This window comes from Alexandromys fortis, unplaced genomic scaffold (assembly GCF_014885135.2).
Source record: "Alexandromys fortis isolate MF-2015 unplaced genomic scaffold, M_Fortis_MF-2015_v1.1 scaffold_3, whole genome shotgun sequence".
NCBI lineage: Eukaryota > Metazoa > Chordata > Mammalia > Rodentia > Cricetidae > Alexandromys > Alexandromys fortis.
Window position 1 is genome coordinate 30,671,260 of NW_026067909.1, and position 27,682 is coordinate 30,698,941.

Here is a 27,682-nt window from a genome sequence, read left to right on the forward strand (position 1 = left end):
GCCCCTTCCCTTCCTCTCCTGTCTCCGCCGGCTACTCCGCTGGAACCTTGGTTTCGTGAGTCTGGTTTTGTTATTAAACTTGTTCAAATACCTAATACTTTTGGTGATTATTAATCCGACCGCTGCAGTGGTTAAAACAGTATCCAAGAAACATGAACTCCTGGCTTCTTCATGTTGTAGCTCCTGGGGGTTTTCTTTAGATTCTTATGCAATGGAAAAAAAATTTAGACCCTCTGTCTCCAATATACTTGTTTGAGCCCCAAATACCAAATAACCCTAACTCTGAATCTACTTGAATATAATGTTTCCTTCGTCAACATCTTCAACTCCAGTTCAGACTCAGCTCCAGTTCCAACCAGACAAGGTATTTACTAAGCCAACTTCTCAGTATCCAGGTTGTCTGAGCACAGGGTCTCAGGGTGAGTGTCCCCCAATGTTTTAGAAGAAGATATTTCGTCTGAGACCTGAAGCAACATCCTGTGTGAACAAAGGCTTGTTTCAGATGCTACAGCAAAGACCATGGGTCTCTACTTTTTCCTCTTCAAGGATCTTCATTATAACTCAAAACTACATGTTCAAATGTATCATTCTCACAGTTATAAGTAAAAAAGTGTGACTATTTCATCATGTTTCTGAATCTTAAAAACAAACATTTAAGTACTATTTTGATATAAAATGTTTCTTTCCCTAAACTGGACCGAGACAACATTATAAATCACATTTAATTTTAATTCCTGATGCTTACTCAGTCTTGTTCTAGTATAAATATATTAGGATGAAAATATATTAGGATAAAATAAAATTATAATTTGTGTTTGTCAGAACAGGAAGAGACTTTGAAGTTGAAATGATTCCCACGGCTACTCACATCAATTCGTAGGAACTTTCCAATGAAGAAAGTCTTCAAGCTCAGTTCGCAAACCAAGAGCAGAAGGGCAGAGGGTGAGGAGCAGCTTTCGTGTGCCCAGCACGAGGGCACTGGTTATCCCGGAGCTCATTTATTACTTGCCGTGTTCCTCATCTCCCAGCCCCGCACTCCCCGAGGCGGGCTTGTGTAAAACACTAGTTTATCCTCACACTCACATGGGATAATAGTGTGGTGGGGAAGGTTGGTGAAGATTTAAAAGCTTACCCTCTACTGCCCATCCTGCCCACTGAAGGTCTCTGTGAACTTGTGCCTGTTCATACTGCCACGCTAGAACACACCTTCTACCTGCTTCCTATTCACAATGTGGAACGAGCCATTTGCCTCTGACATAGAACAGTCAGTCACCTTTCCTGACAGTCTGCCTCTTTTGGAAAACTCCTTTGCCCTGCCACTCCGTGTGGTTCTAGTTCTTACCAGCAGGAAGCTTGCCCTGAGCAGCTGCTGGTCAGGACTGAAAACCGATGTCAGCTGAGTCCATCATAAAGGCTCAACACTGGGCAGGGGCCAGGACTACCTTTAGGCTGTTGTCCTAGTTCAGACAGGACCCTGCTCTTGGGTCTGACTGATAAAAATAACATTTGGAAGACTTATTTTATGGGTACATCTTGCCTTAAGATCACCCCACTTAGACAAAGACATTTGATAGCAAAGCCCATGTCTTCTGAGATACAGGGAGAGGCAGACGGAGAAGGGAAAAGAACAATTCTAAAGTTACATCCTCAGATTACCAGCACCTGCAGTACCTGAAGGCAAAATAACTCAGTTTTAGACTTTCCAGGAATCCAGAGTGGAGAGCAAGTAATTCCGTTCTGTATTTAAGCCACTAGGTATGATTTTCTGTTGATGGACAGAAGTGACTCGTGTAGAAGATTATCTAGTGATGTGCCAGGGCACGCCCTTCAACTACAGCTAGTCATAGTCACACTCATAGTAGAAGACTTATCTATTTTTATATATTATTTGTTCTGCCTGCCTACATGCCTGAGTGCATGCATGGATGTATGTGCAGCACATGTATGCAGTGCCCACAAAAGCCAGAAGAAGGAATCAGAACCCCTGAAGCTGGAGTTACAGACAGTTGTGGGATGCCATGCGGTTTTGGGATACCAACCGAATGCTCTGAAAAAGCAGCCAATGCTCTCAACCACTGGGCCATCTCTCCAGCTCCCTCCCTCTCTCTTTTTAAAATTACATGCTTTATTTAGTGTTTGTGGTGTTTATCATTTATTGTGTGGTGGTCAGAGGACAGCCTGTGGCAGTTGGTTCTCTCCTTCTATTGCGTCAGTTCCAGGGATCAAACTCAGGTGGTGAGGCTTGGCAGCCTTCACCCAAGAGCATCTCACTGGCCTCTCTCTTTTCCTGTTGCCATGGACACACATCTCACAGAATCACTAAAGATAAAATTATATAGAATATGACATATGCATTACATTAGTCAGTTTTAAATGACACTTTCAGGTTTCAACTAGCTTCTTATTTCCTGTTCAATATGTATTTTCCATAAGACAGGATGCCAAATACCCGCCAATCAATCAACTGCTATTAAGCCAACTATTGACAGAATTGCCTTCTGTGCTATTGGCTATAGACTAAGGCCTGGAAAGTCAAAGTCCCTGCTTATGAAGGTATCACAATACTGAGACTCACATGCGTATGAAAAGGGGAGTGGAAGAGAAGTCAGTGAACTGTGTTCACCACACTACCACAAGCCAACATCACCCACTCAGACCCTGAGAACTCGGGAGCCAGCTCCCAGAGCACAGTGCTAAGCCTGGCCCTCCTTAGGCCCTTTGAGCCCGTGGAACTCAATCCTTGCATTTAACATTTCTGTCTTCTGAGTGTGTCTGAATATGTGTGTGAAGGAAGCAGTGGTCTCTGTAATTATGCTCTAATCACTAAGAGAATGCTGTATCTTTTCTTTTCATTCTTGTATGTATGTATTATATGTGTGCATACATATGTATGTTTGTATGTGTGGGTGTCAGTGTGGGCATGGATGTGTCAAGAAGGCCGCATGGAAGTCAGAGGACAACATTGGGTGCCATTTCCCACCTTCCACCTTGTTTAAGACTGGGTCTGCTATTATTTAGCTATGGACGTCCAGGGATTTTCTCTCTACCTCTGATCTCTCTATAAGAGCGCCAAGATTACAGACGCATACTCCTTCATCTGGATTACAAGCGCTTTACCTGCAGGACCATCTCCCAAGCCTTAAAGGAACACTTCAGTCCATATTCTTCTTCCCCTGTCCCCACACTCTGCTGGCCATGGACTCTGTGAAGGCACAGGCTACCCTGTTTCCAGTCACAGCTGCAGCGAAGAACACGCCTGGGTGCGGCCATGCATCGTTCATACATCTGTCCACTCACACGCTAACTGACTCACTTGCCCAAATCTATTTTAAGAGCCTCGATAAGCAAAGTTCAGTGTTCACATTGGTTTGTTTTAAGTTTAACCAAGTCTCTACAACTAAGGAAAACGGAATGTCTGTGAAACGTACCCCATTGAGACGAGATAAGTGAGACACCAGGGGGAAAGACACTGGAAACTGACTTGGGGTTAGTCTCAAAGTCTCCAACAGGGACAATAAAAGTCACCAAACGTGATTTTGGAGGGCTTGCTGTCTCCACCCGCACCCTGGCTTCATGACTGCGTCTGTAATCACATTCCATGTTTTCTAGGTAGAGTTTAAACCAGTTTCTCGGGAACGATTACCTATGATACGTTCTGTGTGTGTAGCTGGTGAGGTGACTGTCATGTGACTAAGACCTGCTCCACATCCCCCAAGAATAGAGCAAGCGAAACAACATGCAACGGTGTCTGGATTCAGCTCACAAGTGTCCTGTGTTGTCTTCCGTAGAATCCCCTAACGCTGAAATGAATAGGTGGTGGCTTTGGGCATAAATAATGGACCTGAAGTTTGAGGGGCAACTCCTACTCAGAACGACTCCACGCCTTTCAACAAAAGTCACAAAAATGTATTTCCCATCCTTGAATGAGGCACCACGAGGCGCGTCTGTCATTAATTTTGCATTTGCTGCTAGCTCGTTCCATTTGCGACTTCCTCTCCTGCCACTCTCGCTGGAATGAAGAAGAACGGCCAAATGACTCCACAACCACTCATTCATTTGTGTCCACCTCTCCTGTCATTGCTCATTTCTAGATAATAAATAATTCAAGGCTCTTAATCCCCCTGATTTACAGGACACAAGCTTCTTGCCTTTAATTATTTTTCTCAAGCCCCTCATTCGCAGCAGAAGACCTTTGAGGAAGAACTAAAGGAATCAGGGCAGCAGTTCATGTACACCACTGACTCATGCAAGTGACTACGGTGTTTCTTTTGTGCTCTGTTATCTTTGTATAAAGGATAGAGAACTCCCAGTTAGATGTCTTAGCCGTAACTATCCCAAGAGATGACTTATCCCTCGACCTTTCCCACATGACCCGAGGGAAGCATCCGAATACACAATACAGTTAAAAGTTCCTTGGTTGGTGAAGTCGTTAAGTGTAACTCACAGTTGCATAAAACATTCCTTTATTCAGAAAGCAATGAGCAAATCTCTGGTTGGAACCTCGGGTATTCACCAATGGCTGTTCTCACAGGATTATCCTGCTGGAAACCTGAGGAAATGGGTTCTGCTCCAGCCTTGTCAGTCATAACAGTGAGTGCAAAGCTCTTTCCTCAATGTCAAGGACTGCTGAGCCCCATCTTTCTTGCAGTTGTTGCTGGGGATGGATAACTCACCCCAAGAGAAGAGGTAAAAAGAGCAAAAGAGCAAAACTTCTGCTTCTATCAGGATGCTAAATTCAATCAACCCAACTGTGATACCTGGAGAGATGGCTCAGTGGTTAAGAGCACTGATTCCTCCAAAGGTCCTGAGTTCAATTCCCAGCAACTATATGGCTCACAACCATCTGTAATGAGATCTTGTGTCCTCTTGAAAAAGAGACCTGGTCAGTTGTCCTCATCAACATAGACCATGAAACCCAATAAGGACAAGTTCAACAGAGCCGCAATATATGGGCTGCCCATGTGAGCTTCGGCATTGCCAGGGAGTAAATTTCGTTTTCAGATTTCAATTGTGAAACCAGTGCTTTCGTCAGACACGCCTTAGCATCCTAAACTTGCCATCCTGATTGAAGCCATCACCAGGGTAGCTTCCCGCCTTCTCCCTCCCACAGTCTTTCCTTCAATACCACCTCTCCAGGACTAGCGGGCAGCTCTGACACGGGGATAACGCCATTCCTCACACCCACAAATGAGAGAACTGGAAACTCAGCCCACTGACCCCGCCCTTTCTCCTGTGGTTGAGCCACGCCCCCCCGTAGGTGGAGTTTGCCCATGCCTGCACAGCCCATGAAGGCGCCTCTGCTCATTCTCTGAATTCTCCAAGTGTTCACAGCTTCCTAAAGGACTTCTGTTCTCCCCAGCTTCCCCCTCAGGAGCTTCCTGAAGATCGACTCAACCTTGTATGCCTTCTCGCTGCCTCCAGGGAGGCTGACTTTTCTCCAGCTCTCTTCCCTCCCTGCAGAACTGGTGCCTCCCTGTGAATAGCGCTTCCTCACAGGAAGGCATGCTGTTTGCGCGTGCCTTTTCAATATTCGCGGAATCTACAGCCTTTTCTGCAAAAGCCTACACGTGGCTACATGTCATAACTCCTAGATAGCGAATCCCTTGAGTAATGGAAGTCCACATATACATATAAACATAGTGCATAGCCGGACAGCCTGTAAAGGGGAGAGGATGCAGCACCGAGAAACCCCACCTGTGAGAGGAGAGACGGAGCGGCAGCCTGCGGGAGCAGAGGCATCATGCTGCATTTTGGAGGAGGAGGACCAGGGTATTAGGCTACTGTGTAGGTAACTGGACATAAATAAAGAACAGAAGGGCTCAGTGCTTCAGTATAGCATGGTGTGGAGACTGGCGTGCAGTAACTAGGTGGCAAAAAATATGAAGGGATGACTTTCTAGAGAAGAACACTGGAGGTAATGTGAGCTCCCTGTGCAACCATCTTGAGTGGATAAAAACACAGAAATAAGAAGTATTTCGTTATCTATCCCTTTGGAAAAAGTTAAAACGTTAAAACACAACCGTTAAGTCCCGGAGGCGAGGATGTCTCTGCTAATGTTTAGAGCATGCTCACTGCAGCCTCCAGGCTCTCTTGTTGGTCTGTCTACTCTGCAGGCTGTCCTGAGAGCTCATGTTTCTGACTCCCTCACTCCATCCTGTCACTTCCTAGGGAGTCCTAATAACGGGACATAAAGAGAGTGAGCAATCAAAAGAGGAGAAGAGAGAGGTCAGGAAGAAGCACTGGGAACCAGACAGGAACATCTCCAACCCCTGGGGAGACAGAAGCTACAACTACAAGGTGCAGTCCCAGTGACAAGAGATTGGGGTTCCCAGGGGAAATCCAGAGCTCTTCCCAGTCTTAAACCACGTCGTGATCTTGTCAAAACGGCTCCTGCTTGTTAGGCCGGCACTGGGGAATAACACATTCTCAACTCATCACAGTTCAGACTGCTGTAGCTAGGTGCCCTTTTGAGACGGTGTCTAGTGTTTGGCACTGTTTTTTTTTTTTTCCTGAGAATTCAAAGTCAAGAGGCTAGCATGACAGGGATCCTGGTGAGGGTCTGCATCACACAATCTGGGAAGGGAAAGGTATTGTGTGGTGGTAAGGATGAAGAGGCAGAGGCAGAAACCCAAGGTGACTGATGCAGGGGTATTCTCAGTGGGCAGTACATAGGTGAGGGCTACCTTCTGTGGTAGGAGATTACCTGTGAAATTGCTGCAGAGAATAGAGTCTTGAGATCATGGACAGTGGTCATTCCACTGCTGGAGATGGCATCCCTATTGTGCCTGGTTTGCTTTGGGGCCAGACAAGGCTCCGAATCACATCTGGAGGGTCATGTGGAATCGCTCAGGTGGCCTAGCGTCCTCCCTCCCAAGGGGTGGCCTTGGTGGTCTGGATATGAAAACACTGGGAGCTGTGGGCAGAGGGATTGGTTCCCTGGCGAGCTCTGCTGCAGAATTCTGTTGTTTGCACCCCCAGCTCTCCAGTGCAGAATTCTGTTCTGTTTGCACCCCCAGCTTTGAAGGGCAGTATTCTGTTCTGTTTTCACCCCCAGCTCTCCAGTGCAGAATTCTGTTCTGTTTGCACCCCCAGCTCTGAAGGGCAGTATTCTGTTCTGTTTTCACCCCCAGATCTCCAGTGCACAATTCTGTTCTGTTTGCACCTCCAGCTCTCCAGTGCACTCAGAAGACATCCCATTGGTCAACAGGTGGTCTTCTGAAGTGAATGGGAACCTGTATGGCTCAGTTTATGGAACTATTGAGACACACAGACACTCCTAATAGACAGACATGGAATTCTCAGTCTCAGTGCTGGAGTGTGTGCACTGGGAACAGAGAGAAACTACCACAGACTCTACCTACAGTTTGCATCCTGTCCCTAGACTTGGAAAACCCAAATACTAAAGTCAGGAAGAAATGTCTCCAGTCTTTGTCCTTTATATTATTGTCATTTTCATACTTTATTTTTTTGATCTTTTGGTTTTATTTGTTATAGCTCTATCTATTTTGTCTTACTCTTTCAATGAGTAATTTTTATCTCTTGCTTTTTTTCTGTTCTTACTTTATTTCATTATTTCTTCCTTTTCTTTTATTGAATTTACTTCCTGCTATTTTCCATTTTTCTACTGCCCCATCTAATTTTAGCCTTCTACTTTCATTAATTTTCCATTTGTCAGTTTGAGTTTTGCAGTCTCTTCTACGCTGTTCTCACTGTTCTGCACAGGACTAGTTGTGTGGCAGTTGTCTTTGATTGCCTGCTACCGTGTCACTGTATTAGGTTTGATTTGACGTTGTCGCTGTTGGATCAGTTCACTTTCACCCCTTTGAGTGGTTATAGGTGATAAAGCCCCCCCCCAAAAAAGAAGGCAGCTCACTAGAAATACCACCATACAAAGATGGAAATAAATAGTAATTCCAGAAAATCCTGACAACATAGAATACAATAGTGTGGTAGACTACAAATGTGGCTCATGAACGAGTTCCTAACTATCCAATAGAGAAACCTAAAGACATTGAAATGATTAAAATTCCCAGTAAGAATTTATAAGGACAATTCTTATTATGAATGATCTCACAGAGGGTTCCAATCAGCCCATTGATAAAATAAATAAGTCACGCAAGACTTGGAAGAGAAACTTTGTAACCTAGAGAGACATTCAGTGGATAGAGACCCTAACACATGAAACCCATGGAAATCCTAGACATGAATCAAGAGATCAAATGAAAACCCCAACAAAAGCTTTGTCAATAAAGCAGACTAAGTAAGAAAAAAAAACTCAGGTATTGAAGACACAGTTAAGGTGTTATTACGTTCAGACAGTAGTAAAGGAAATGTAATAAGACAGTTACGATTCATGGCTAAAAGACCAAATCTATGAACCTGTGATGCAGAAGAAGAAGCCAAGATGTAGCACAGACATGGAGAGGAAGGAGCGAGTACAGAGAGTGTAAGAGCATTGGGTCACAATAGTGGACAAAGCCAGAGGACCTGGGGACACTGAAGATCCTTTGTCAATAAAACCTCCTCACGGTTCTCCTGGTTCTAGTCATTTCTTGAGATGCCACTAAGACCCACAGTTCTGGTCTGGAGAGAAGGTTCAATTGTGAAAAGCACTGACTGCTCTTCCAGAAGACCTGGATTCAGTTCCCAGCACCCACATGCCAGCTAACAACTGCCTGTAACTCCTGCTCCAGGGGATCGGATGCCCTCACACAGACATAGCTGCAGGCAAAACACCAGTGCACATAAAATAAAAATAAGCTAAACTCCTGCACTCAAGAGATCCTTTAAAAAAAATCCATAATTCTATGCTATGAAACAGCCATTGGCTGCCTCTGCCACAGTAAAACCCAGCTTCTAAAGTCCACTGCGGAGGTGGCTCTGGAGGGCAGTCCTCCTCCGTAGCTAATGGCTCAGGAAACAGGTGAGCTGTGAGTACTTCCTAATTACTTTGGTAAATTCATCAGGAATGCTTTCCCCAAGCATTTGAAATATCTGCATTAATTAGCATTATTATTAATTCATTACATTCATTAAATCTGCTTTGGTCTCTTACAGTGACCAGTGATGAGACTTGCCTAGAGCATCCCACTAGGTTCATGTCTCTTCCATGGATACGAAATCCTAGTCATATCGGACACTTACAGGAGGCAGGAGGAGACAGGAGGGTGACCTCATGTACCGTCTGGCCACCACGAGGTCCCTCCTCCTCCCCCAAGCCCTCGCCATCCCATCCCACTGTGCTTCTGCCCACGCCCCCTGGCTACACTCGCTCCACCAGGTGTGTGCTCATCTTCTGGAATGAGCCCAGGCTCCCTGGTGAAATGATGCAGGCGGTTTTGGGAATTCCCTCTCCAGAGGCTCATGAGGAACATGACAGTACCTTGCTGCTGCAGTAAAACGTGAGCCGCCGTTTGGAAACCAGCCAGGGGTAACACACAATGTGTGTTAGCAGGCCAGTCACTTAAGGGGTTAAACAAAGACTACTCGGTGCTTCTCAAATATGCGGCCCTGTCACAGCTTTTATCAGTTAAAGTTAATTCCCAAATCTACAGACTGATCAGTACACTCTGGTTCTGGAAGCAAAGCTTCTGAGCGGGGCAATTTATTTTAATAATACAGAGCTATCACCCTCATGTACATTATCCAACAAAAAATAAGAACAAGACAACTATTTTCTCCTCAATTCATTTCAGTCTCCTTTAAAACAAAATGCAAGATCCATTTCAAGCACATTCCTCCAACGAGGTGCTTGATTAACAGTGGCACGTCCTTGTCAGCAAACCCGTAATCTCGCTAGCAATCTGGCCTCCAGCAATGTCACCTGTCACTTTAAGGTAAGATATGAACACGCAGAAGTTTTCAGAAGCGCTCAGGAGAAAAGAATTCTACTCAGCAAGCCGGGTTTGCTCTAAAAATGTCCTCTTAGTCCTTGCCACTATCAGGAGGTTTAGGCGCAAGCAGAGTCTGGCTCAGAGAACCCTGCTGGGATTCCAACGTTAAACCCGTACAGAGACCTGCTGGCTGGCTGTTCTGTACCCTACAACCATCCCTGCAGAGCTGGGGCGCAGCTTCTGCAAGGTGAACAGCACAAGGGCAAAACTTCCCAGCCAAGGGTAACCCAAAGATAGGCGAAGGAGAGAAACACTGGAAAGCGCAGCTCAGCAGTGAGAGAAATCACCAAATGACTTCAGTCACACATTCGCCAAGGAAGTTGTGCAAACATTATCCAGACATCTTAATAGTGTGGAAATCCTCAACAACTTTTGTTGATGTATATTTTTTTTCTTTCTCTGTTTTCTGTATCCCTTTTTAAATATCTTTTTTTAAAATGCTGTATCCTAAGGATTTTGCACACTACAGCATTTAAAGAGAGAACTATTTTAGAATCTGAAATGAAATGGAACGCAGCCTGTCGACTACCCTTCACAGTGACCGATTCGCGTGTCACCCGTGTGGATGCCACACGCCGGAACACCTACCTTAATTTTGGCATATGTTTAAAAGAACACTTCAAAAAGACAAACGTATACACGCGCACACAAGTCAGCGAGTCTACTTACAGCATTTGATAAACTGATAGTGAGACATTGTCCCTTCTTAGGCGTGAATCCTGCCGTGGGTCCCAGCATTCTCTTCCGCTATGACTGCTGTCCCCAAGAAATGCATAATTTAGGGTTCCTGCTCAGGTAACAGGGCACCTCAGAAGGCATTACTGAGCAGGGGCTCCCGCTCCTGCTCCTAGAGATAGCATCAAACTCATTTTCATTCAGCAGCTGGAGTTCAGAGCAGCCCCCGGGGTGGGTTTGAGCCACTGCCGCGGCACGCACGTGCTATCCCTGCGCCCTTGATTGACACACTCCAGTGCCACAATCCTGGGAAGGGTCGCTCTAATTGGTGCTCACGTGCGGCCACAGCCTTCCGCTAGTGTGGAGGTGTGCTGCACTGCGGCTCTCCCTCCCGGTCCTGCGTGCTAATGGCTTCTCAATAGCTTTCAAAATGCAGAAGACTCTGCTGAGCTGATGGGTGAGGGAGTGTGTGTGCCTTACCGGCATCCTGAATCTGACTGGGACTTCCTGTCGGTTGCCCCGATAGGACAGGATTCTTAGCTGGTGGCCAAGCTCATTATTTTTAGGTGCCACCAGTTGCTGTGCGTGAATATGAAATGGCCAGCCCGAGCTCAAAATAGCCCCTCCTTAGGATGGGAGTGCTTGGATCTGCCTCTAGCCAGGAAGCGCGTTCACAAGGCAGCGTTTGGTTATCTATGCAGAATGTAAAATTTAAATTACCCACAGAAAGCTGTTGATCTGCACAGCTTTAAAATTTAGGATTTTGCTACCTCTGCAGACTGCAATGAATTAAACTGCACAACCTAAGCCAGGGAATGAAGTTTTTCTGGACTGCAATCAGAAGGGAACACATGGTCTCCCAGGCTCTATTGTAATAGACATAAATGTCATATTTTAATAGCTAGTTAGCCAGAGAAGGTCGTCTGTGAGCTACTTACAATGAAAATGTGTACGTGGTTACTTTTGTAGGTCAATATATTTTTATTTTTAAAATGATTTTATTTATTCTTTGAGAATTTCATACTATGTATTTTGACCATGGTTTTCCCCTCCCCCAACTCAATTTTACATTCTATGTCTCTTTAAAATGAAAGCATGGAGTCTAATTTGTGATGCCTAATTATTCATGAGCATGGGGTCTGCCCTGGAGTGTGGCTGGATATACCTAGTATCACCCCATTAAAGAAAACAGACTCTCCTCTCTTAGGGTAAGTTTATTTAACATATAATATGTGGGACAATACCCAGCTGGGCATTACATACCATCAAATAAAAACCCCAGCATTGGGGAAAAGTTATATCTTTTTGAGTCACTGGCCAACAGTGTCCCTTAGGTCCCAATCATTAAAAGTTATTGTCAAGGCTACTGATTACCTTCCACAACCTGATGGTAAGATGCATTTTCCTTTCCCCGGTCCCATCAAGCAAGACCTAGTTCCTTATTCAAGTGGAACTATGATGGGAGCATAAATTGGATTCTATTAACTTTCATAACATTGGGCAAAGAATGACTTAAAATTTATTGCATTTCCTGAAATATGACTTTCCTAAGAAGCCCAGCTCTGGTAGGGATCACAGAGATGACATCGCAGCTCTTTGAGTCACATATTTTCTGGATAATATCAGATTTGATGGCAGCAGTAAGGCAGAGCTAAGGTTGGAATAGATACATTCCTAGAAATCCATTTATGTTGTGGAATTGGTCATTAAGCATAATATTAAATACAAGCATTTGAAGGGAACTGATTTCCACTGCCAGAAAACTCATGACAAGTAAAGCACAAGTGATTTTATTATTTTACACCACTTTTACAACACCCTGTTGTGATCAGTGAAGATGCCAAGAATATTTCAAAAGTGCTTTTCATTTGTTATGCATCAAACAACTGCTCACTGTTGACACTATTTCTGACACAAACACAAGCTATTTTTGTCTTTTAAATGTAATCATTATTACACACCAGGTATTTTTTTTTCAAATAAGGTAGATTATTCCCCAACTCTTAAAAAAAAAAAAAAAGGTGTCCCTAGAATGCTGCAGTGCTGACAGGCATTTGGTGGCCTTGGCGATGTTCATTTGCTCCTGAGGTGTGTTTACTGTGTCCCGGATCAGACAGCTCACCCCAGGTCTACCGAGAAACCATGTCACAGGCAATACACAATGGGATCCGGTTTTCCAATCTTTTTGTAGATAATTCCTGGTCCAATAGTTCGTCCATTTTCACATAGTATTCAGTGACAGAATTAAAGACGGAAACCCTCAAACGTCAGCACCAGTAGGGAGCACGTGCTCGGTGGGGTCACCTTCATTATCATCGTGATGTGGTTTAGATCCACTCAGGACACAGCTCCGAGTCTCTGGGAAGAAATTTCCGGAGAGTGGTTTAACTGAGACAGGAGTCCCACTTTGAATATGAGTGTCATCCACCATGTGGGATGAAAAGCAACAAAAAAGAAGACAAACTAAACACAAACATTCCATTCTCTATGCTTCCTGTCTGTCTGTGCCAGCTGACCCGTGTCTCAGGCCTCTGCAGTCACAGCTGGTCAGTGTTGCCACCACGCCTTTCCCACCATGGTGGACTACATCCTCTCAGCCCCTGAGCTAAGGCATCCCTTCCTCCCTTAAGTTTCTTTTGCCAGGAATTTTGTCTAAGCAACAAGCTCACTAAGGCTTCAGGTTACAAGGCCACTGTCAACAAATGAAGATATGAACTATGTACAACAGGCCTTCTGTAATGCACACCCAGACTCTAAGACAGGGTATCCTGTCTCAACTCCAAGAGCAGATTAGGGCTTCAAACACTGATGAAGCCACTCAAGAACATGCAACAAACGGGACACACCACCATTACCAAGATGTCTGGGAGGTGCAAGCTCGGGGTTCCTATCATCATCATCATCAAAGATTTCTTGGTGGGTGGGGTCCTGAGGCTCACCTGTGGCCATGACTTTAGTCTAATGATTTCCAACCCTTCAACCTTATATGGTCTTTTCCCAGAGGCAGCAGAGAAAGGGACATATTACAGTTGGCATTCTCTTGAAGCCTTCAGTGGGCCCTATTGTTGGAGGCTGGACTGGCCCCTCAACCAGTTTACCTGTCTCTGCTTAGGCTCCCATTCTTGATGCACCCACTTCTGAGGCTAACACTGAACTCAACCTGTCCATTAAACCGTGACTGTCAGAGACAGGACTGCTCAGAGTTCCACACTGGCCTCATACGTCTAAGGACAGAACAATTGTCTTACATGTATATGAACCTGTGGCAAAGGGTGGGGAAAGGCACAGTTTTGCCTGACTAGAGGCAAGGCAGGGGCAGCTGTTCACTGCCCTCCATGTATCACCAGAGTGCTGACATGCTAAACAAGGCTTTCATGCCTCAGAGAGAATATTAACATGTTAACATGTCAGAACCCTTATTCCGCTGTTGTCATAGAGTGGCCATGTAGAGAAAGAACGCACATCTAAGACTGCCGCAAATAAGGCTCATGGATGCTCTTTAAGCAACCACACGTGTATAAATGAGCATTGATGAGGACACATGGGCTCAGATGCTTGTTGCGTGTTCTCATTGCTCGTTTGGGGCATCTAGTCAACCACGTGCCTCTTGAAATTTTTTTCCTCTAATGGAAATAAAATGTTTTTGAATACTCCCAAGCATCTAGGCGGAAACATTTGTGAGGTACTTGTGTATATTTTTTCACTTAAATGCAAAGCAAACTTTGAAATCACTGCAGCATGCATGTTAGAATAAGCAGGGAGGAGCACCCCTCTCTCCCTGCCACTAATGTTTGAAGTTGAACCCACGTTTGTTTATCCTAACAGTGGAGTGAATCAGAGCAGGGTGCTGTTAGTATATGACTACGTGTGCATGTACACATGCATGCATGTGTGGTATGTGTGTGTGTGCTGTGTGGGCAAGCAAAGTAGTGATGGAATATTCTCTGCCTCTTGGCTCATTTGGAAGAAAAACAGTTGTCTGTTTACTGAAAATAATACAAGTGTTCTTGGAAAAGATAAAATAAATTTTGAACAAGTTGTATATAGGAATCTTTTTTCATATTTCCCAACTGATAGATAATGAACTATAGAACATATATGTGCCTGTATTATACACACACACACACACACACACACACACACACACACACACATTTACTGTGGGAACCTGGCTAGCCTCAGATGCTCCCATCTTTGCCTCCAGGTGTGTGGTGTGCCACTGCACCTAGCTACAGACTTGTTCTTTTCAGTAGTTTTAATTGCCCTTCTACCCATCCTTCAGATTTTATATCAAACTCAATTAACCTACACGTGTATTTAGCTTAAATTCATCTCAGCATTCTTGCAATTCTGTATTTTACTTTCCCCCCTTGTACTAAGCAACCCAGTGTTTCAGTGCAGGGTTTTATATGTTTCCTGGGGTCAAATGAAAGCCTCTTTCTTGCCAGGTATTATAAAGCTAAAACCTTCAGGTCACAAGGAAAGAGCCACAAGAATCAAACGATGCCAACCTATTCTAGGGTATACCACTGGAGGAGGCTTTGAGGGCCGTGTTTCACTGAAGGTTGATGGCAAGACACTCAGTCAAAGAGGATTTGTGGCTGTCAAGGACAAAAGAAAAAAATGGACAAGCAGAAGGTGGCCCTTTCTCCACACCTCTGTCCTGCTCTACTTAAAACCTGTGGTGTTTTTGAGAATTTGGAGACAAACAGGAAAGCCTGACTGTGTACAATAAAAAAAAAAATCCCAATGTGCCAGACATTTCTGCGACCATAACCTAAGTATCCACTCAGCTAATGCTCATAAGTGAACCATGTGGACACCACTATTGCTCTTTACTCTGAGGTAGATGAGGGAACAGAGGCATGGAGATTAAGCAAGCAAGTGTGAGCTCTCAGGCATGAAAAATCAAGACCAGGTTCACCACGAAGTTCCCATCACGGGGGCCACTTTGACCATAGAGTCCTGCACCCCATTTGTGGTCAATGTCAACTTAAAACTAACTCTTAGATATTGCATACATCATGTTCTGCAACTCCTGGCCTCACTTTCCTTCTCCTTCCCAGGTTCATTCCTAGATCCTTTTCAACTACCCTCCTTGCCCTTCGGTGCCAGGTGAACCTTAGCCATTCCTGTTAGACACAGGTAGAGAAGGAGACAAGATAAAAACTTGGATACAGAAGAGACACAGAAAAAGATGAGGAGGGTCACAGGCTGTAGGAATATCAGGCTCAAGGGTGGAAGGGAGGATGTACAGCATCTCTCTCCCCTCCCTGCTCCTTTCTTCTGGGATGCTTACTGGCTCTGCCTCTGTATCCCACATGGCATCACAAACATACATACATCATACATTACAGCAGATGGATGTACCAGGGGCACCTCCTGTACATCCTCCAGTGATGTGGAAGTGTCATATATCAATCTGTTGATTTCATTGGTTAAGTAATAAACCAACTGCTTGGCCTCATAGCTTAGAACATAGGTGGGTGGAATAAACAGAATAGGATGCTGGGCGGAAGAGGAAGTGAGGTCAGACTCTGCTCTGCTCCCGGACAGGATGGACGGAGGCTAGAATCTTCCCGGTAAGCGCACCTTGGGGTGCTTACACAAATAATTAGAAATGGGCTAGTCCAGGTGCGAGAATTAGCCTGTAAGGGCTAGAGTTCATGGGCCAAGCAGTCTTTAAAAGAATACAGTTTGTATGTTGTTATTTCGGGCATGAGCTAGCCAAGCGGCCGGGGTGTTGGGGACGCAGCTCCGCCGCTCCTTATTTCAACACTCCATGACATCACAAACATACATACATCATACATTACAGCAGATGGATGTACCAGAGGCACCTCCTGTAAGTGTTAATGAGGTCACAATGTTTACTCTGCCACCTTTGAGTGTCCGGCAGGGGAGAGAGTGCAGCAGAGCGGGTCTATCGTGAATATAAAGAAAAAGGAGGGGTGAGAAGAGAATTTACAGACAGTCTCAGCATGGTGTTGACCAACTTTAAACCTGGCTTAGAAGGCAGAAAAATTCCTGTGAGTTTGAGGCCAGTCTTGTCTACAGAGGGAGTTCCAGGCTGGCCAGAGCTTACATAGCGAGACCCTGACTCAAGAAATAACAACAAAAAGACACACAGACAAGAAGTAAGACTTCATTAAGAAAAGTAAGGTCTATTTTTATGCACACAATTTCAACGTGCACAGAGGAATGGAATTTGACCCCTATCTAATAGCTCAATGGTGATAATTTTAATAGACATTTTCAGAAAATTACTGTGACCATTAACACTTATGTCTAAGCTGTTTGCATTAGAGGAACTACAGACACAGATCTTCCAACCCGACTTGTAGGTGTTAATGAAGTGATTCAAAGTGGAATAACTGTGATGGCTGTGAAGAAAAACCCTCCGAATTAAAATCTCACACGAACCTGATGGGAGATATTTTGAAAGTGTTACATTTATGACCTGGTTCACTTGCATGAAGTTCAAGATTTATAATTGCAGAAGAAAAAAAAATAGATTCTTGACAAAAAAATAAGGTCATGGGGGAAGCTTCTAGAACAAAGAAAACATTTTGTAATTTGACCTGAATAGGACCTGTCTGAACATACAAGATTGAGGTCTGTTGACCCGTGTTATCACATTTGTGCATTTTATTCCATACAATGCATTTTTATATATGTGGGGGAGCATGCATGCATATAAACCAAAGGTTGTCAAAGGTGTCCCTCAATTGCTCTCCACCTTGGTTTTTGAGATAGGGTCTCCTACTGAACATGGAGGTCATGAATTTGTCTAAACTGCCATACCTAGAGGCTCCAAAGATGCTCCTGTCTTCTGCTATACCTGTTGGGATTACAGGGTGGTGTCAAGCCTGGCTCTTAGAGTAGGGTCGCTGGGCATGGAAATCCAGACACTTGTGCTTGGGTGGCACTTTACTGACTGAGAAATTTCCCCAGGCTCCAACAGTCATTGATTTGATTGTTATAAGATGTGACATCACATAGCAGCAACTGTCTAAGAAAAATTAAAGATGTAAAACATAGGTACCTTGAGGGTACTAGTTTATCACACACTCATTTGTTCATTCACAGAGGCACATATATGAAGACAGAGATTTCTGGGCACAGTAAATTGGCTACTATAATTAATATAGCCAATGGAAGCACCAAAGATAGCCACATAACTTTGGGAAGCAGGTGCAGTGTGTGTGTGTGTGGGGGGGGAACCCTGCACCATCAGCAGTAACATCCTAGCAAGGGCACTGTGCAGCCACAGGGTACCGTGTGCCATAGTGATTCTGGGTTATCTGCGCTGCACACAGGAAGCAGCTAAAAAGTGGAGTTTTAGAGACAGACAGGGTTTGGCCATCGGCGACGTCATATATGCAAGAACTATACTGCCTAGGTCAGCTTTCCATGGGCATACCCACAGACTTTGCAGAGGACCCATAGATTGTCAGAGGGCTCTCAGACCTGAAATATGGGAACATAGCTTGTCGATGGGTATCACCTATTGTCGATGGGTATCACCTATTGTCGATGGGTATCACCTATTGTCGATGGGTATCACCTATTGTCGATGGGTATCACCTATTGTCGATGGGTATCACCTATTGTCGATGGGTATCACCTATTGTCGATGGGTATCACCTATTGTCGATGGGTATCACCTATTGTCGATGGGTATCACCTATTGTCGATGGGTATCACCTATTGTCGATGGGTATCACCTATTGTCGATGGGTATCACCTATTGTCGATGGGTATCACCTATTGTCGATGGGTATCACCTATTGTCGATGGGTATCACCTATTGTCGATGGGTATCACCTATTGTCGATGGGTATCACCTATTGTCGATGGGTATCACCTATTGTCGATGGGTATCACCTATTGTCGATGGGTATCACCTATTGTCGATGGGTATCACCTATTGTCGATGGGTATCACCTATTGTCGATGGGTATCACCTATTGTCGATGGGTATCACCTATTGTCGATGGGTATCACCTATTGTCGATGGGTATCACCTATTGTAGATGGGTATCACCTATCGTAGATGGGTATCACCTATCCTATCCCCCACGGGGTTAAACTGTGAGACGGCAAAGAGTAGGTTTGAAGAGATGAGGTAGCCCTCGAGGAAGCAACACGAAAGTCCTCATTTAGTCCACGATTAGGATGATATGGACTTGAAACCATCAGTGATGGAGGATGGTGCTGAGGACAGAGCAGAGAAACTGGATCTCACCAAATGATGGCTTTAAGGTTTCCATGATGGAAAGTGAGATGTGCCTTGAGAAAAGAAAGGAGAAAGCTTGCACATTGGTTAGATTTATTTATTTATTTTTTTTTTTAACAGCCTGAGACCAGCTAGAGTCATTTGAGAAAATGTCCCCATGAGATTGGCCTATAGGCGAGCCTTCTTGATATTTTCTTGATTCTTGGTTAATAGCGAAAGGTCCAGCCCGCTGTGGGCGTAGCCAGACATGCGCAGGTGGTCTTGAGTTGTATAAGAATGCAGGCTGAGTGGACAATGAGCAAGCCAGTAAACAGCACACTATGTGGCCCATCATCTTGAGCTCCTACCTCCAGGTTCCTATTTTGTGTTCTTACCCTGACTTCGCTGCTGCTGCTGGCACCCCCCATTTGCTTCTGTGTCTTTAGATTCTCACGCTATTTTCACAGTGTTTCCATGTTTCACTCACTTTGTGGCTGGAATCAATGTCCGTTCTCTTTCAAGTCAGTGACGCGCAATTTCGTGGGTAGCTTTTCCTCTTTTTTAGTGGGTGGGCACTGACACTGCCGCCACAGTTTCGGCTTTTGGCGTTGATCTGTTTTACTATCGTGAATAATGCGTGCTGCTGTGCATGTTAGCATACGCGTTTCTGTTGTGGACATTCACTTTCCGTTCTGTCCCCTGTCTCCCCAGGAGAGGACACTCTGAGTCCTGTGATGACTCTACGTTTAACATGTTGCAGAGTGGACAGACTGATTTCTGAAGTGGATGTGATCCCACCAGTGCTGGGGTTCAGACCTCTTCATCTCTATAACGCATGCTGTACTCTGATTAATTTCTCCATCTTTAGGCTGCTGCAGACATTTAGAGTTTCTCATGCTTTTTATTAGCATCTCCTTAGTTACTAAGACTCTGAGTACTTTTCTGTGCTTCTTTTTATTTTGTCCATAAACACAGGTTTGCCCAGGTTCGCCAGCCATCGTAAGGGTCGGTTTTTTACTGTTGGGTTATACGAGCACTTTATCCTGACCAATGTTTGTGTTTTGTGGTCTTGACAGTGCCTCACAGGAGACACAAGAGTGACAGGTTATGATGCAGTTAGACGCGTCTGTGTTCACATCTGTCACTACTGCTGGTGTCGGATACATACTATTCGCCTACTCCCAGGTTGCCCAGACCTACTCTCCTGCATTTTACTGCCTTGTGGCTTTAACCCTTCTTAGTCCCATGATCTGTTTTCAGCCACATTTGTGTGCAGTGTGAGGCTGCATTCCTGCACACAGGCATCTTCTGCTTTCCCAGCACTGCTTGCTGCAAAGATGCTTCTTCTCCCATTGTCTGAAGCCTTTTGGCAAGAGCTGACTGACCGTAACTAAAGGGTTATTCTAGACTCTCCCTGTCCTCCATGAGTTTGTGGATCAGTCTGAGGCTGGTGCCACACTGTCAAGACTTGCTTTGCAGCAGTTTCGGAATTGTGATACGTTGTCCCTTTTTTCCCCTTTTCTTTTGCTAACTACCTTGTCTAGCCTGGTCGAGTAACACTTATGTATCAATCTTAAGGTCAGATCATCAATTTCTATTTAAAAAAAATCCCACTATAACCCTAAGAGAGATTGCATTTATTCTGTGGATCAATTCAGAGGCCATTGCTTGCTCTGTAACAGGAATCCATGTGGTTTATGAATAAAGAATGACATTTTTAATTTAAGACTTACTAATTTCTTCAGCAGTATTTTGTTGTTTTAAGTGTGCGAAGATTGCACTTTTTTCATGAAACATATCTCTAAGTGGTTTTCTTTATCTGATGCCATTGGAAAATGCAGTGCTTTCTCAAATTGAATTGTGATTGGCCAGTGCTGGTTCCAGGAACGTGACTTCTGTCACTGGTCATAGATCCTGTAAGGCCCGACGACTCACTCTTAGTTCGTGTGTGTGCATGCGTGCATGTATGTACACACGTGTGCTTTTACATTATGCGTGTGTAAGACCATGCTATCTGAGAATAGATGTTTTCCTTTCCTTACTTTCTAATCTCAGTTGTCTCTTTTTGTTTTCTCACCAAGGTGCCCTTGCTACAAGTTCAGGAAATCAGTGAGCAGCCACGGTGAGGACAGTCTCGTCAGATTTCTGGTCTTAGAAATGAAGATTAGTTAGGCCACGGCGTCATTTCTTATTTTTAATGTTTCTTTTCATATAAATTGGTTACATCTTATCATGTTTTTCTGTTCTAGGAGAGCGGCAGTAAGTCTTTTGTGTCTTATTACATTAATACAGTCTACTGAATTAATTGATTTTCCTAAGTTGAACCAATCTTACAGTCCGGGGTGAAGAGACCTTTTTAAATTTCTCCACGTTTGATTTGCCCGCACTTTGTTCAATACTTCTCTTTTCATTGACTTCTGTCAGCTTCCTAGCAGGGCCTTCCTCGGGGTGGGGTTTCGGTAACCCTGGGGCTCGGAGGGCTGTGGCGCCCTGTTCTCCTCTGTGGTGCCCTGCTCTCCGACGGGGATGCTCTGTTTTGAAGGTTTATATTTTGTACTCAGTGGACAGAAACAAAACCCAGGGCACAGAAACCAGTTGGATGTCAAGAACGGGAGACAGGGAAAGAAGTCAGGATGGGTTTGGGAGTGTGTCAAGCATATTGAGAAACGAGGACACATTGAGACGGAGTCGCTCATTTGCATACATCCAATGCTTGCTCAGGGAGAATGTCACATCCAGAAAGATTATGTAGATTTCCACAGACACACAAATGTGCCCTACTATCTTCAGTAGGAGCTAAAAACAATTATTTTAATGAACCCGTTTAAACTTTCGGCATGTTGACTCAGGCGTCTGTGTTGCTTCCTTGACCCACACACGTATTAGAGGCGAGTCCTACCTGCCCAGCCATCGGGCGCTATTTCCCAGCCGCAGCCGCTTTCTCAAGCGGCTTCTCATCCGTCCAAGGGAATGTGCTATTTTTCTGCTTCACAGTCGCTGTGTTAGAATAACCCCCTCTCTCCAGCCTGCCATTCTCCGCAAGCTGCGTTCTGGCGCAGCTCAGAAGCACATGTAAGAACTAGCCCTTCTCAGTCCCTTCCCTGACTAAGCAGGTCAGCTCAGTGACAAGGGGCAGGAGTATGCATCAGCTGCCACTCTTCACCCTTGTGAACGTCCAGACTGAAAAGAAGGGTGACACTGTGTAGAAAGTGGGGTGACCCATTAGTTCCTAACTTGCTCTCTCCTCTTCACAGAGGACCACACAGCTGAGGCTTGGGAATCCTTCCTCTGAGCATCCTCGTGCAGCTCAGGGGTCTATCTGAGCACGGGCCAAATTCTCTCCCGCTTATCATCTGCTTGGATACCCTCCTGCCAATGGCAAAGCTTGGCGCCTTTGTGACAAATTTTAATTCAGTACGTATTTGCTACATGGTCATTGTTAAACCAGTAAAATGCCCCTGAGGCAGTACTTTTGACGGAGGTATTTCTGTGGAGACCACAGCACATAGACAGAGCTACACCCAGCGCACAGTTCCTGGAGCCTCTTATCTTTGCTTCCCAGGGTTAGCTTCAGCAGGATCTTGCTTTAAAGAGACAGGACTCCTGGAGGGTGCCAACACCTTGCCCTTTGCCCTCCTTTATGTCAGGAGGATCTCTCCCACCTCAGGCGTTCATTCAGTCACTGGGCATGCTCTTGATGGGACTGTGAGAAAATGCGGTCACAACATCTCTACAAAGGGTATAGGAGAATCAGCCGAAGGAGCACTCAGGACAATGTCATAGTCCTGTCCTGTCAGGAAAGCATCCAACAGACCGATATCTCTGTGAGAACACACTTGTGAGAATGGAGAACTCTGTCTGTGAGTCCCTTGCTGTCTTTGATGCGGTCTACCTGCACGTGAATCTAGAACGTGAGGATGTGGCAGGGTTATTTCTGTGCCGTGTGTCTCCCACCGTGATCTGGAGCTGTGGTTTGAAACCTGGTGTTTGTGTTTGCAGGCTGGAGGATGCGGGCACACTTACTCACCTGTGTTCTCCGAGTGTCTGAAACCACGCTTCCCATTGTGTGGGTAGGAAGTCGTACGCTGGGAAAGTGTGAGGCTCTGTGGAGGATGGAGGAGCAGACGGGACATTTGGTTGGACCCGCCGCACAGCAGACGTGATGTATCTTTTCTGCGGTTCCTAATTACTAACTGTATTCCTGGACAAGCCCCAACATTATTTATTCTGGGTTTATGTTCTTCAAATGGCCTTAGAAAAAAGCAAAACATCTCCTCACATGTGAATCCCTATGGACCGTACTATTCAGACTTTACTAGGTTCTTGGGGTGGCAGATGGTAAAACATGAAGTCGTTCTGACTTCAAGTTGAACCCAATCCAATACCGGCTGCATGTCAGTTTCTAGTAGTTCCAAATCCATCCCGGTCTCATTTCCTTCGGAGTGACTTCCCTTTAGAACTCTGCTAAATGATTAATTGGATTCACTGAGTGGGTGACGTTCTAAATCCCCCCCCCCTTGCCTCCTTTCTGCGATGGGAAAAGGCTGGAACAATAGACAAAGCCCGGCTAGCTGTGGGCAGTGGAGGCTCCAAGCAGGAAAGGCCTCTGTTCCATGTTGCCATGGGCACCTTGGTGTAGAGTGCTCAATCTTGACATGACACTTCTTCCAGATGCAGGCAAGAGACGTGCCATTATTTCTGAAGTGATATATGTAACATGTAATGAATATCTTTAATTTTTAAAGTTCATATAAGAATTCATCACTTCACTTATTATGGCGTTTGTGTGCTCGGAGGGCCTCAATGTGTCTTCTCGTCTCTCGTCACTTCCATTGAAGGGACTCAACTCGTTTTTTTTATGGATGTGTGTGTAAATTTAACTTCTAGAAGACTTCCCTTTATCTCAAAGGCAAGGCAAGGCAAGGTGGCTGTGGAGACCAAGCAAACAAACAAAAACCCTGCTCTTCCTGTTTGCCTAGCATACCTCGTTATTCTCCCCTGCTGGTTTTTAGCTTGCCGCCTGCCTCAATTCTGCCTCAAGGTCACCTCTTCCTTGTCAAGACAACTCTGGGGATTTTGTTTATCAGAGCCTCCACCAGTCCCAACAGCTGGAATAAGAGCCAGGCCAATAGAAAGGGTGGATTTGCTGTGAGTTGCAAAGGCACGTGGCTGGACCCCTGATGCTGACGCTTCCCTGCAGGTGCCGCCCTTACCGCCTCCCTGCCCGTGGGAAGGGCACTTTGGAAGACCCTGCTCTCTGTATGTGTGTGCCACCCCTACTGCCTCCTTGCAAGTGGGAAGGGCACTTTGGAAGACCCTGCTCTCTCTGTGTGGCCTTGAGCTGCCACTGTGCCTCATTGTCCTTTTTACCAGGTGAACAACAGCCGGGAGATTACAAGGTAGAACAGAAATCACCCTTCACCACCAAATATGCAAGACCCCAGAGAGCCTGGAGCGCAGCCAAGCAAAGAATTCTAATGCAGTGTAATTATTTCAGGGTAGCCGGGAGAGGAGGCCTGTGGTGACTGATCTCGTCAGCTTGACAGTGTCTAAAGTCACTGCGGAGGCAAACCTCTGAGTGGGAGCTGCTAAAATGGGTTAAGTGATGCCTGAGGCCCGCCCTAAATGCGGGTGGTACCATCCCCATGGATGGAGACCCCAGATCAGATAAAAAGAGAGAGGCAATGTGGACACTACAGCCAGAGGACCTTGATGAAGTTGGGTCGTTAGCATTAGGCCCTCCCTAAACCACTCAAGGTTAGCACAGGCCGGAAGTGCTCACTCCCAGCCGCTAGGCGTTTGCAAAACCCTTCTGAATGACCATTCGCTCTTACTGTCCTCACCCAGTCCCTCTGAATCCGGCTCCTGTCCCAATTCATTTCCACCAATAAAGAACAAATGCTCGGGGAATTTGTTCCAGAGACATCAGAGAGTGTGCCTCAGCATAAGCTCCCTCGTGTGTCCCAGAGACCATCAGAGAGTATGCCTCAGCACAAGCGACCATCAGAGAGTACATCTCAGCACAAGCTCCCTCACATTGTCACAGCGACCTTGTATCCAGTCTTCACACACAGAACTTCCTCCTTCCCGGCTGCAGGGCATGACCTTATGTTCATTTAAAATATACAGGAGTCTAACTGCGGACGCTGCTTCCCACTGGTCTGGTCTACTTAGGCATGGAGGGCAGTTCCTAGACGTTTGCACCAGTAAGCAAGACCCTTCTTGGCAAACCTCGCTGCCAACCACATACACGTCCCCTAGAGGGTGGGGGTCCCTGCGGCCTGTTAGAATCAAAGAAGGATCTGCAGCAAGTTTGGTTTAAGATTTCCTATAAATAGGAAGAGGAGCGAACACCATGAGTACATATAGGATGCATATGCAGTGTAGTGTGACATCTTACTATTTTTAAAACTTAAGTGGGGGAAATGGTGTTTCCCATCCTGGCAAGAGCAGCCCAATTTTGGCTTGGGCTGTGCTAACTGAAGTCCTCTGATCTCCCTCTAGTGTTCACAGCTCAGAACTGCACTGCTCACGGAGACTTCAAAACTGTGTGTTCATCCAGTCTCCCTTAAACACGAAGCACCCCCTGCCTCTAGCACCCTGACAGGCTAGCCTACCCAACCATGGGCAAATCAGCTATGGTTTCTGCCTTCGGGAACGGGGGTCTCTGCTGAGAAGACCATCCTGCTCTGTTAGCCCCAGGCACATCTAGCACCTTTGTTCCCCTCAACCCGGTCCTCTCACTGAACCCAGGTCTCTCAGGGCGGTGCTCACCCAGTCCTCTCTCTGAGACCAGGTCCCTCAGGGCGATGCTCATCCAGTCCTCTCTCTGAGCCCAGGTCCCTCAGGGCGATGCTCATCCAGTCCTCTCTCTGAGCCCAGGTCCCTCAGGGCGATGCTCACCCAGCTGCTTTTGTTGGGAACACCAGGCATGGCCAGTAGGGCAGGAGGAAGGCATCCAGGGCAGACAAAAGAGGAAAGGAAGGCTCCCTCCTGATCACCGTTCCATAACTGGTAGCTGTATCGTCTGGCTCTATGAAGAGCAACCAAAGAAAACAGTTGGCAACAAGTTACTGGGATCAGACCCATGTCCTTTCAGTGCTCTCTAGTGAAAGAAAAGAATTACGAGTACACTGAGAGGGAACAGGGGGATATACTCCTAAAAACACTTAGTTTTCAGAGTGGGCGAATGGGACCAGAGACACATTGGTGTCATTCCCGAGCACATGCCAAAGCTGGAAGCATTGAGAAGACTCCCGTGGAGATCAGGAGTAGGGCGGCTGCAGAGAGGAGAAGCAAAGGTGTGGTTTAACTTCAGAGGTGGGAGGGAGCACTCTGGACTGCCCGGGATGGGGAGGTGTCTGATGGATGTGTTGGCGAGGGAGAGCATGAGGCAAATTACTCACAGATGCACCCTGGAAACACCTCACCAGCTGGGTGAAAGTAAACAGTAGGAGGTTGGAAGTAGGCTGGAGTAGGAGGTGTCAGTGCTAACAGGCATTATCCTAACAGGCCGATGAGTCTTTCAGTAAACACAGGGTTGTGTGTGAACAGCACCGCAAAGGCTGTTCTGTCTAAAATGGGAATGAGAGCCCTCTGAAACAACCCTGGGTCTAAAACCAGAGTTCCCAGAAATCTGCAAAACTGAAAGTGATAATTACCCATCACTAGAGCCACCCTGAGTTCAGCGGGGAAGAGATCCCTACTGGCTGACATTCAGACTGCCTGTTTGGAAGACAGTCCTTAGCACTTCTGAGACCCCAGGAGGGAGTGCATTCACATAGAGGCTCCTGCAGAGAGGCAGATGAGGAAGGCAAGGCCAGACCCATAGGACAGACATGGATGAGCAGGGGTGGGTGCCTCTGTGTTATTGACCTGAGGCCATGAAGTCCAACCCCCACAAGGTTTCAGAGAGACAACACAGGTTCGTAATGGTTTTTCTTTCCAATCACCACCAATATAAAACTCTGCGATCAGCCCTCAGTACTGCCAGATGTTGGAAGCTGAGGAGATTTCATTAACGAGCAGGTTATTTTTAGATAGGCAAAGGTAAACCACTGGGACAAGTCATTAATATTCTTGACGCTCATGGCTATAGTTAGCTCCTGAAAGTGATTCTTATAGAGGAGTCCCTATTTTATTTTATTTTATTTTATTACTTTAAAAAAATACTAATCCAAATTCCCACTCCCTCTCCTCCTCCCACTCCCCCCCTACACCCTCCCACCCTTCGCTACTCCAATCCTAAAAGAAGGCAAGGCACCCTGCCCTGTGGCAAATCCAAGGCCCTCCCTACTACATCTAGTTCATGATCCTAGAGAAACTAAATAATAAGGTGAACCCAAAGAAAAACATATATAGACCTACCTGGGAATTGGAAACAGACAAGATCGCCTGACAAAATTGGGAACATGGGGGCAGGGGGTAGAAGGAAGGAGAGAAGAGGAGGGTGGAGGAGAACTTGAGGGAATGGATGGTAGAGATGAGGGAGGACAGATATGAGTGCAAGTAAAGAGATATTTTGATTGAGGGAGCCATTCTGGGGCTAGCAAGAAACCTAGCCCTAGAAAATTTCCCAGGAATCCACAAGGATGACCCCAGCTAAGACCCTAAGCAATAGAGGAGAGGGTGCCTGAACTGGCCTTGCCCTGTAGTTGTCAGACTGATGATTATCTTAAATATCACCATAGAACCTTCGTTCAACAACAGATGGAAACAGAGGCAGAGGAGTCCCTGTTGAGGCCAGAATCCAGTCTTTAAAAGCGAGAGAAGCAAATGCTTTGGTGAAGCACACAGAGCCTTTGCTGGAGACCAGAACTCATCACTATGACCAGACATGGATTGTTCATCATGTAGCATAGTCTACCAGCAGATCCTAGAAAGGAGCCATGTTTGC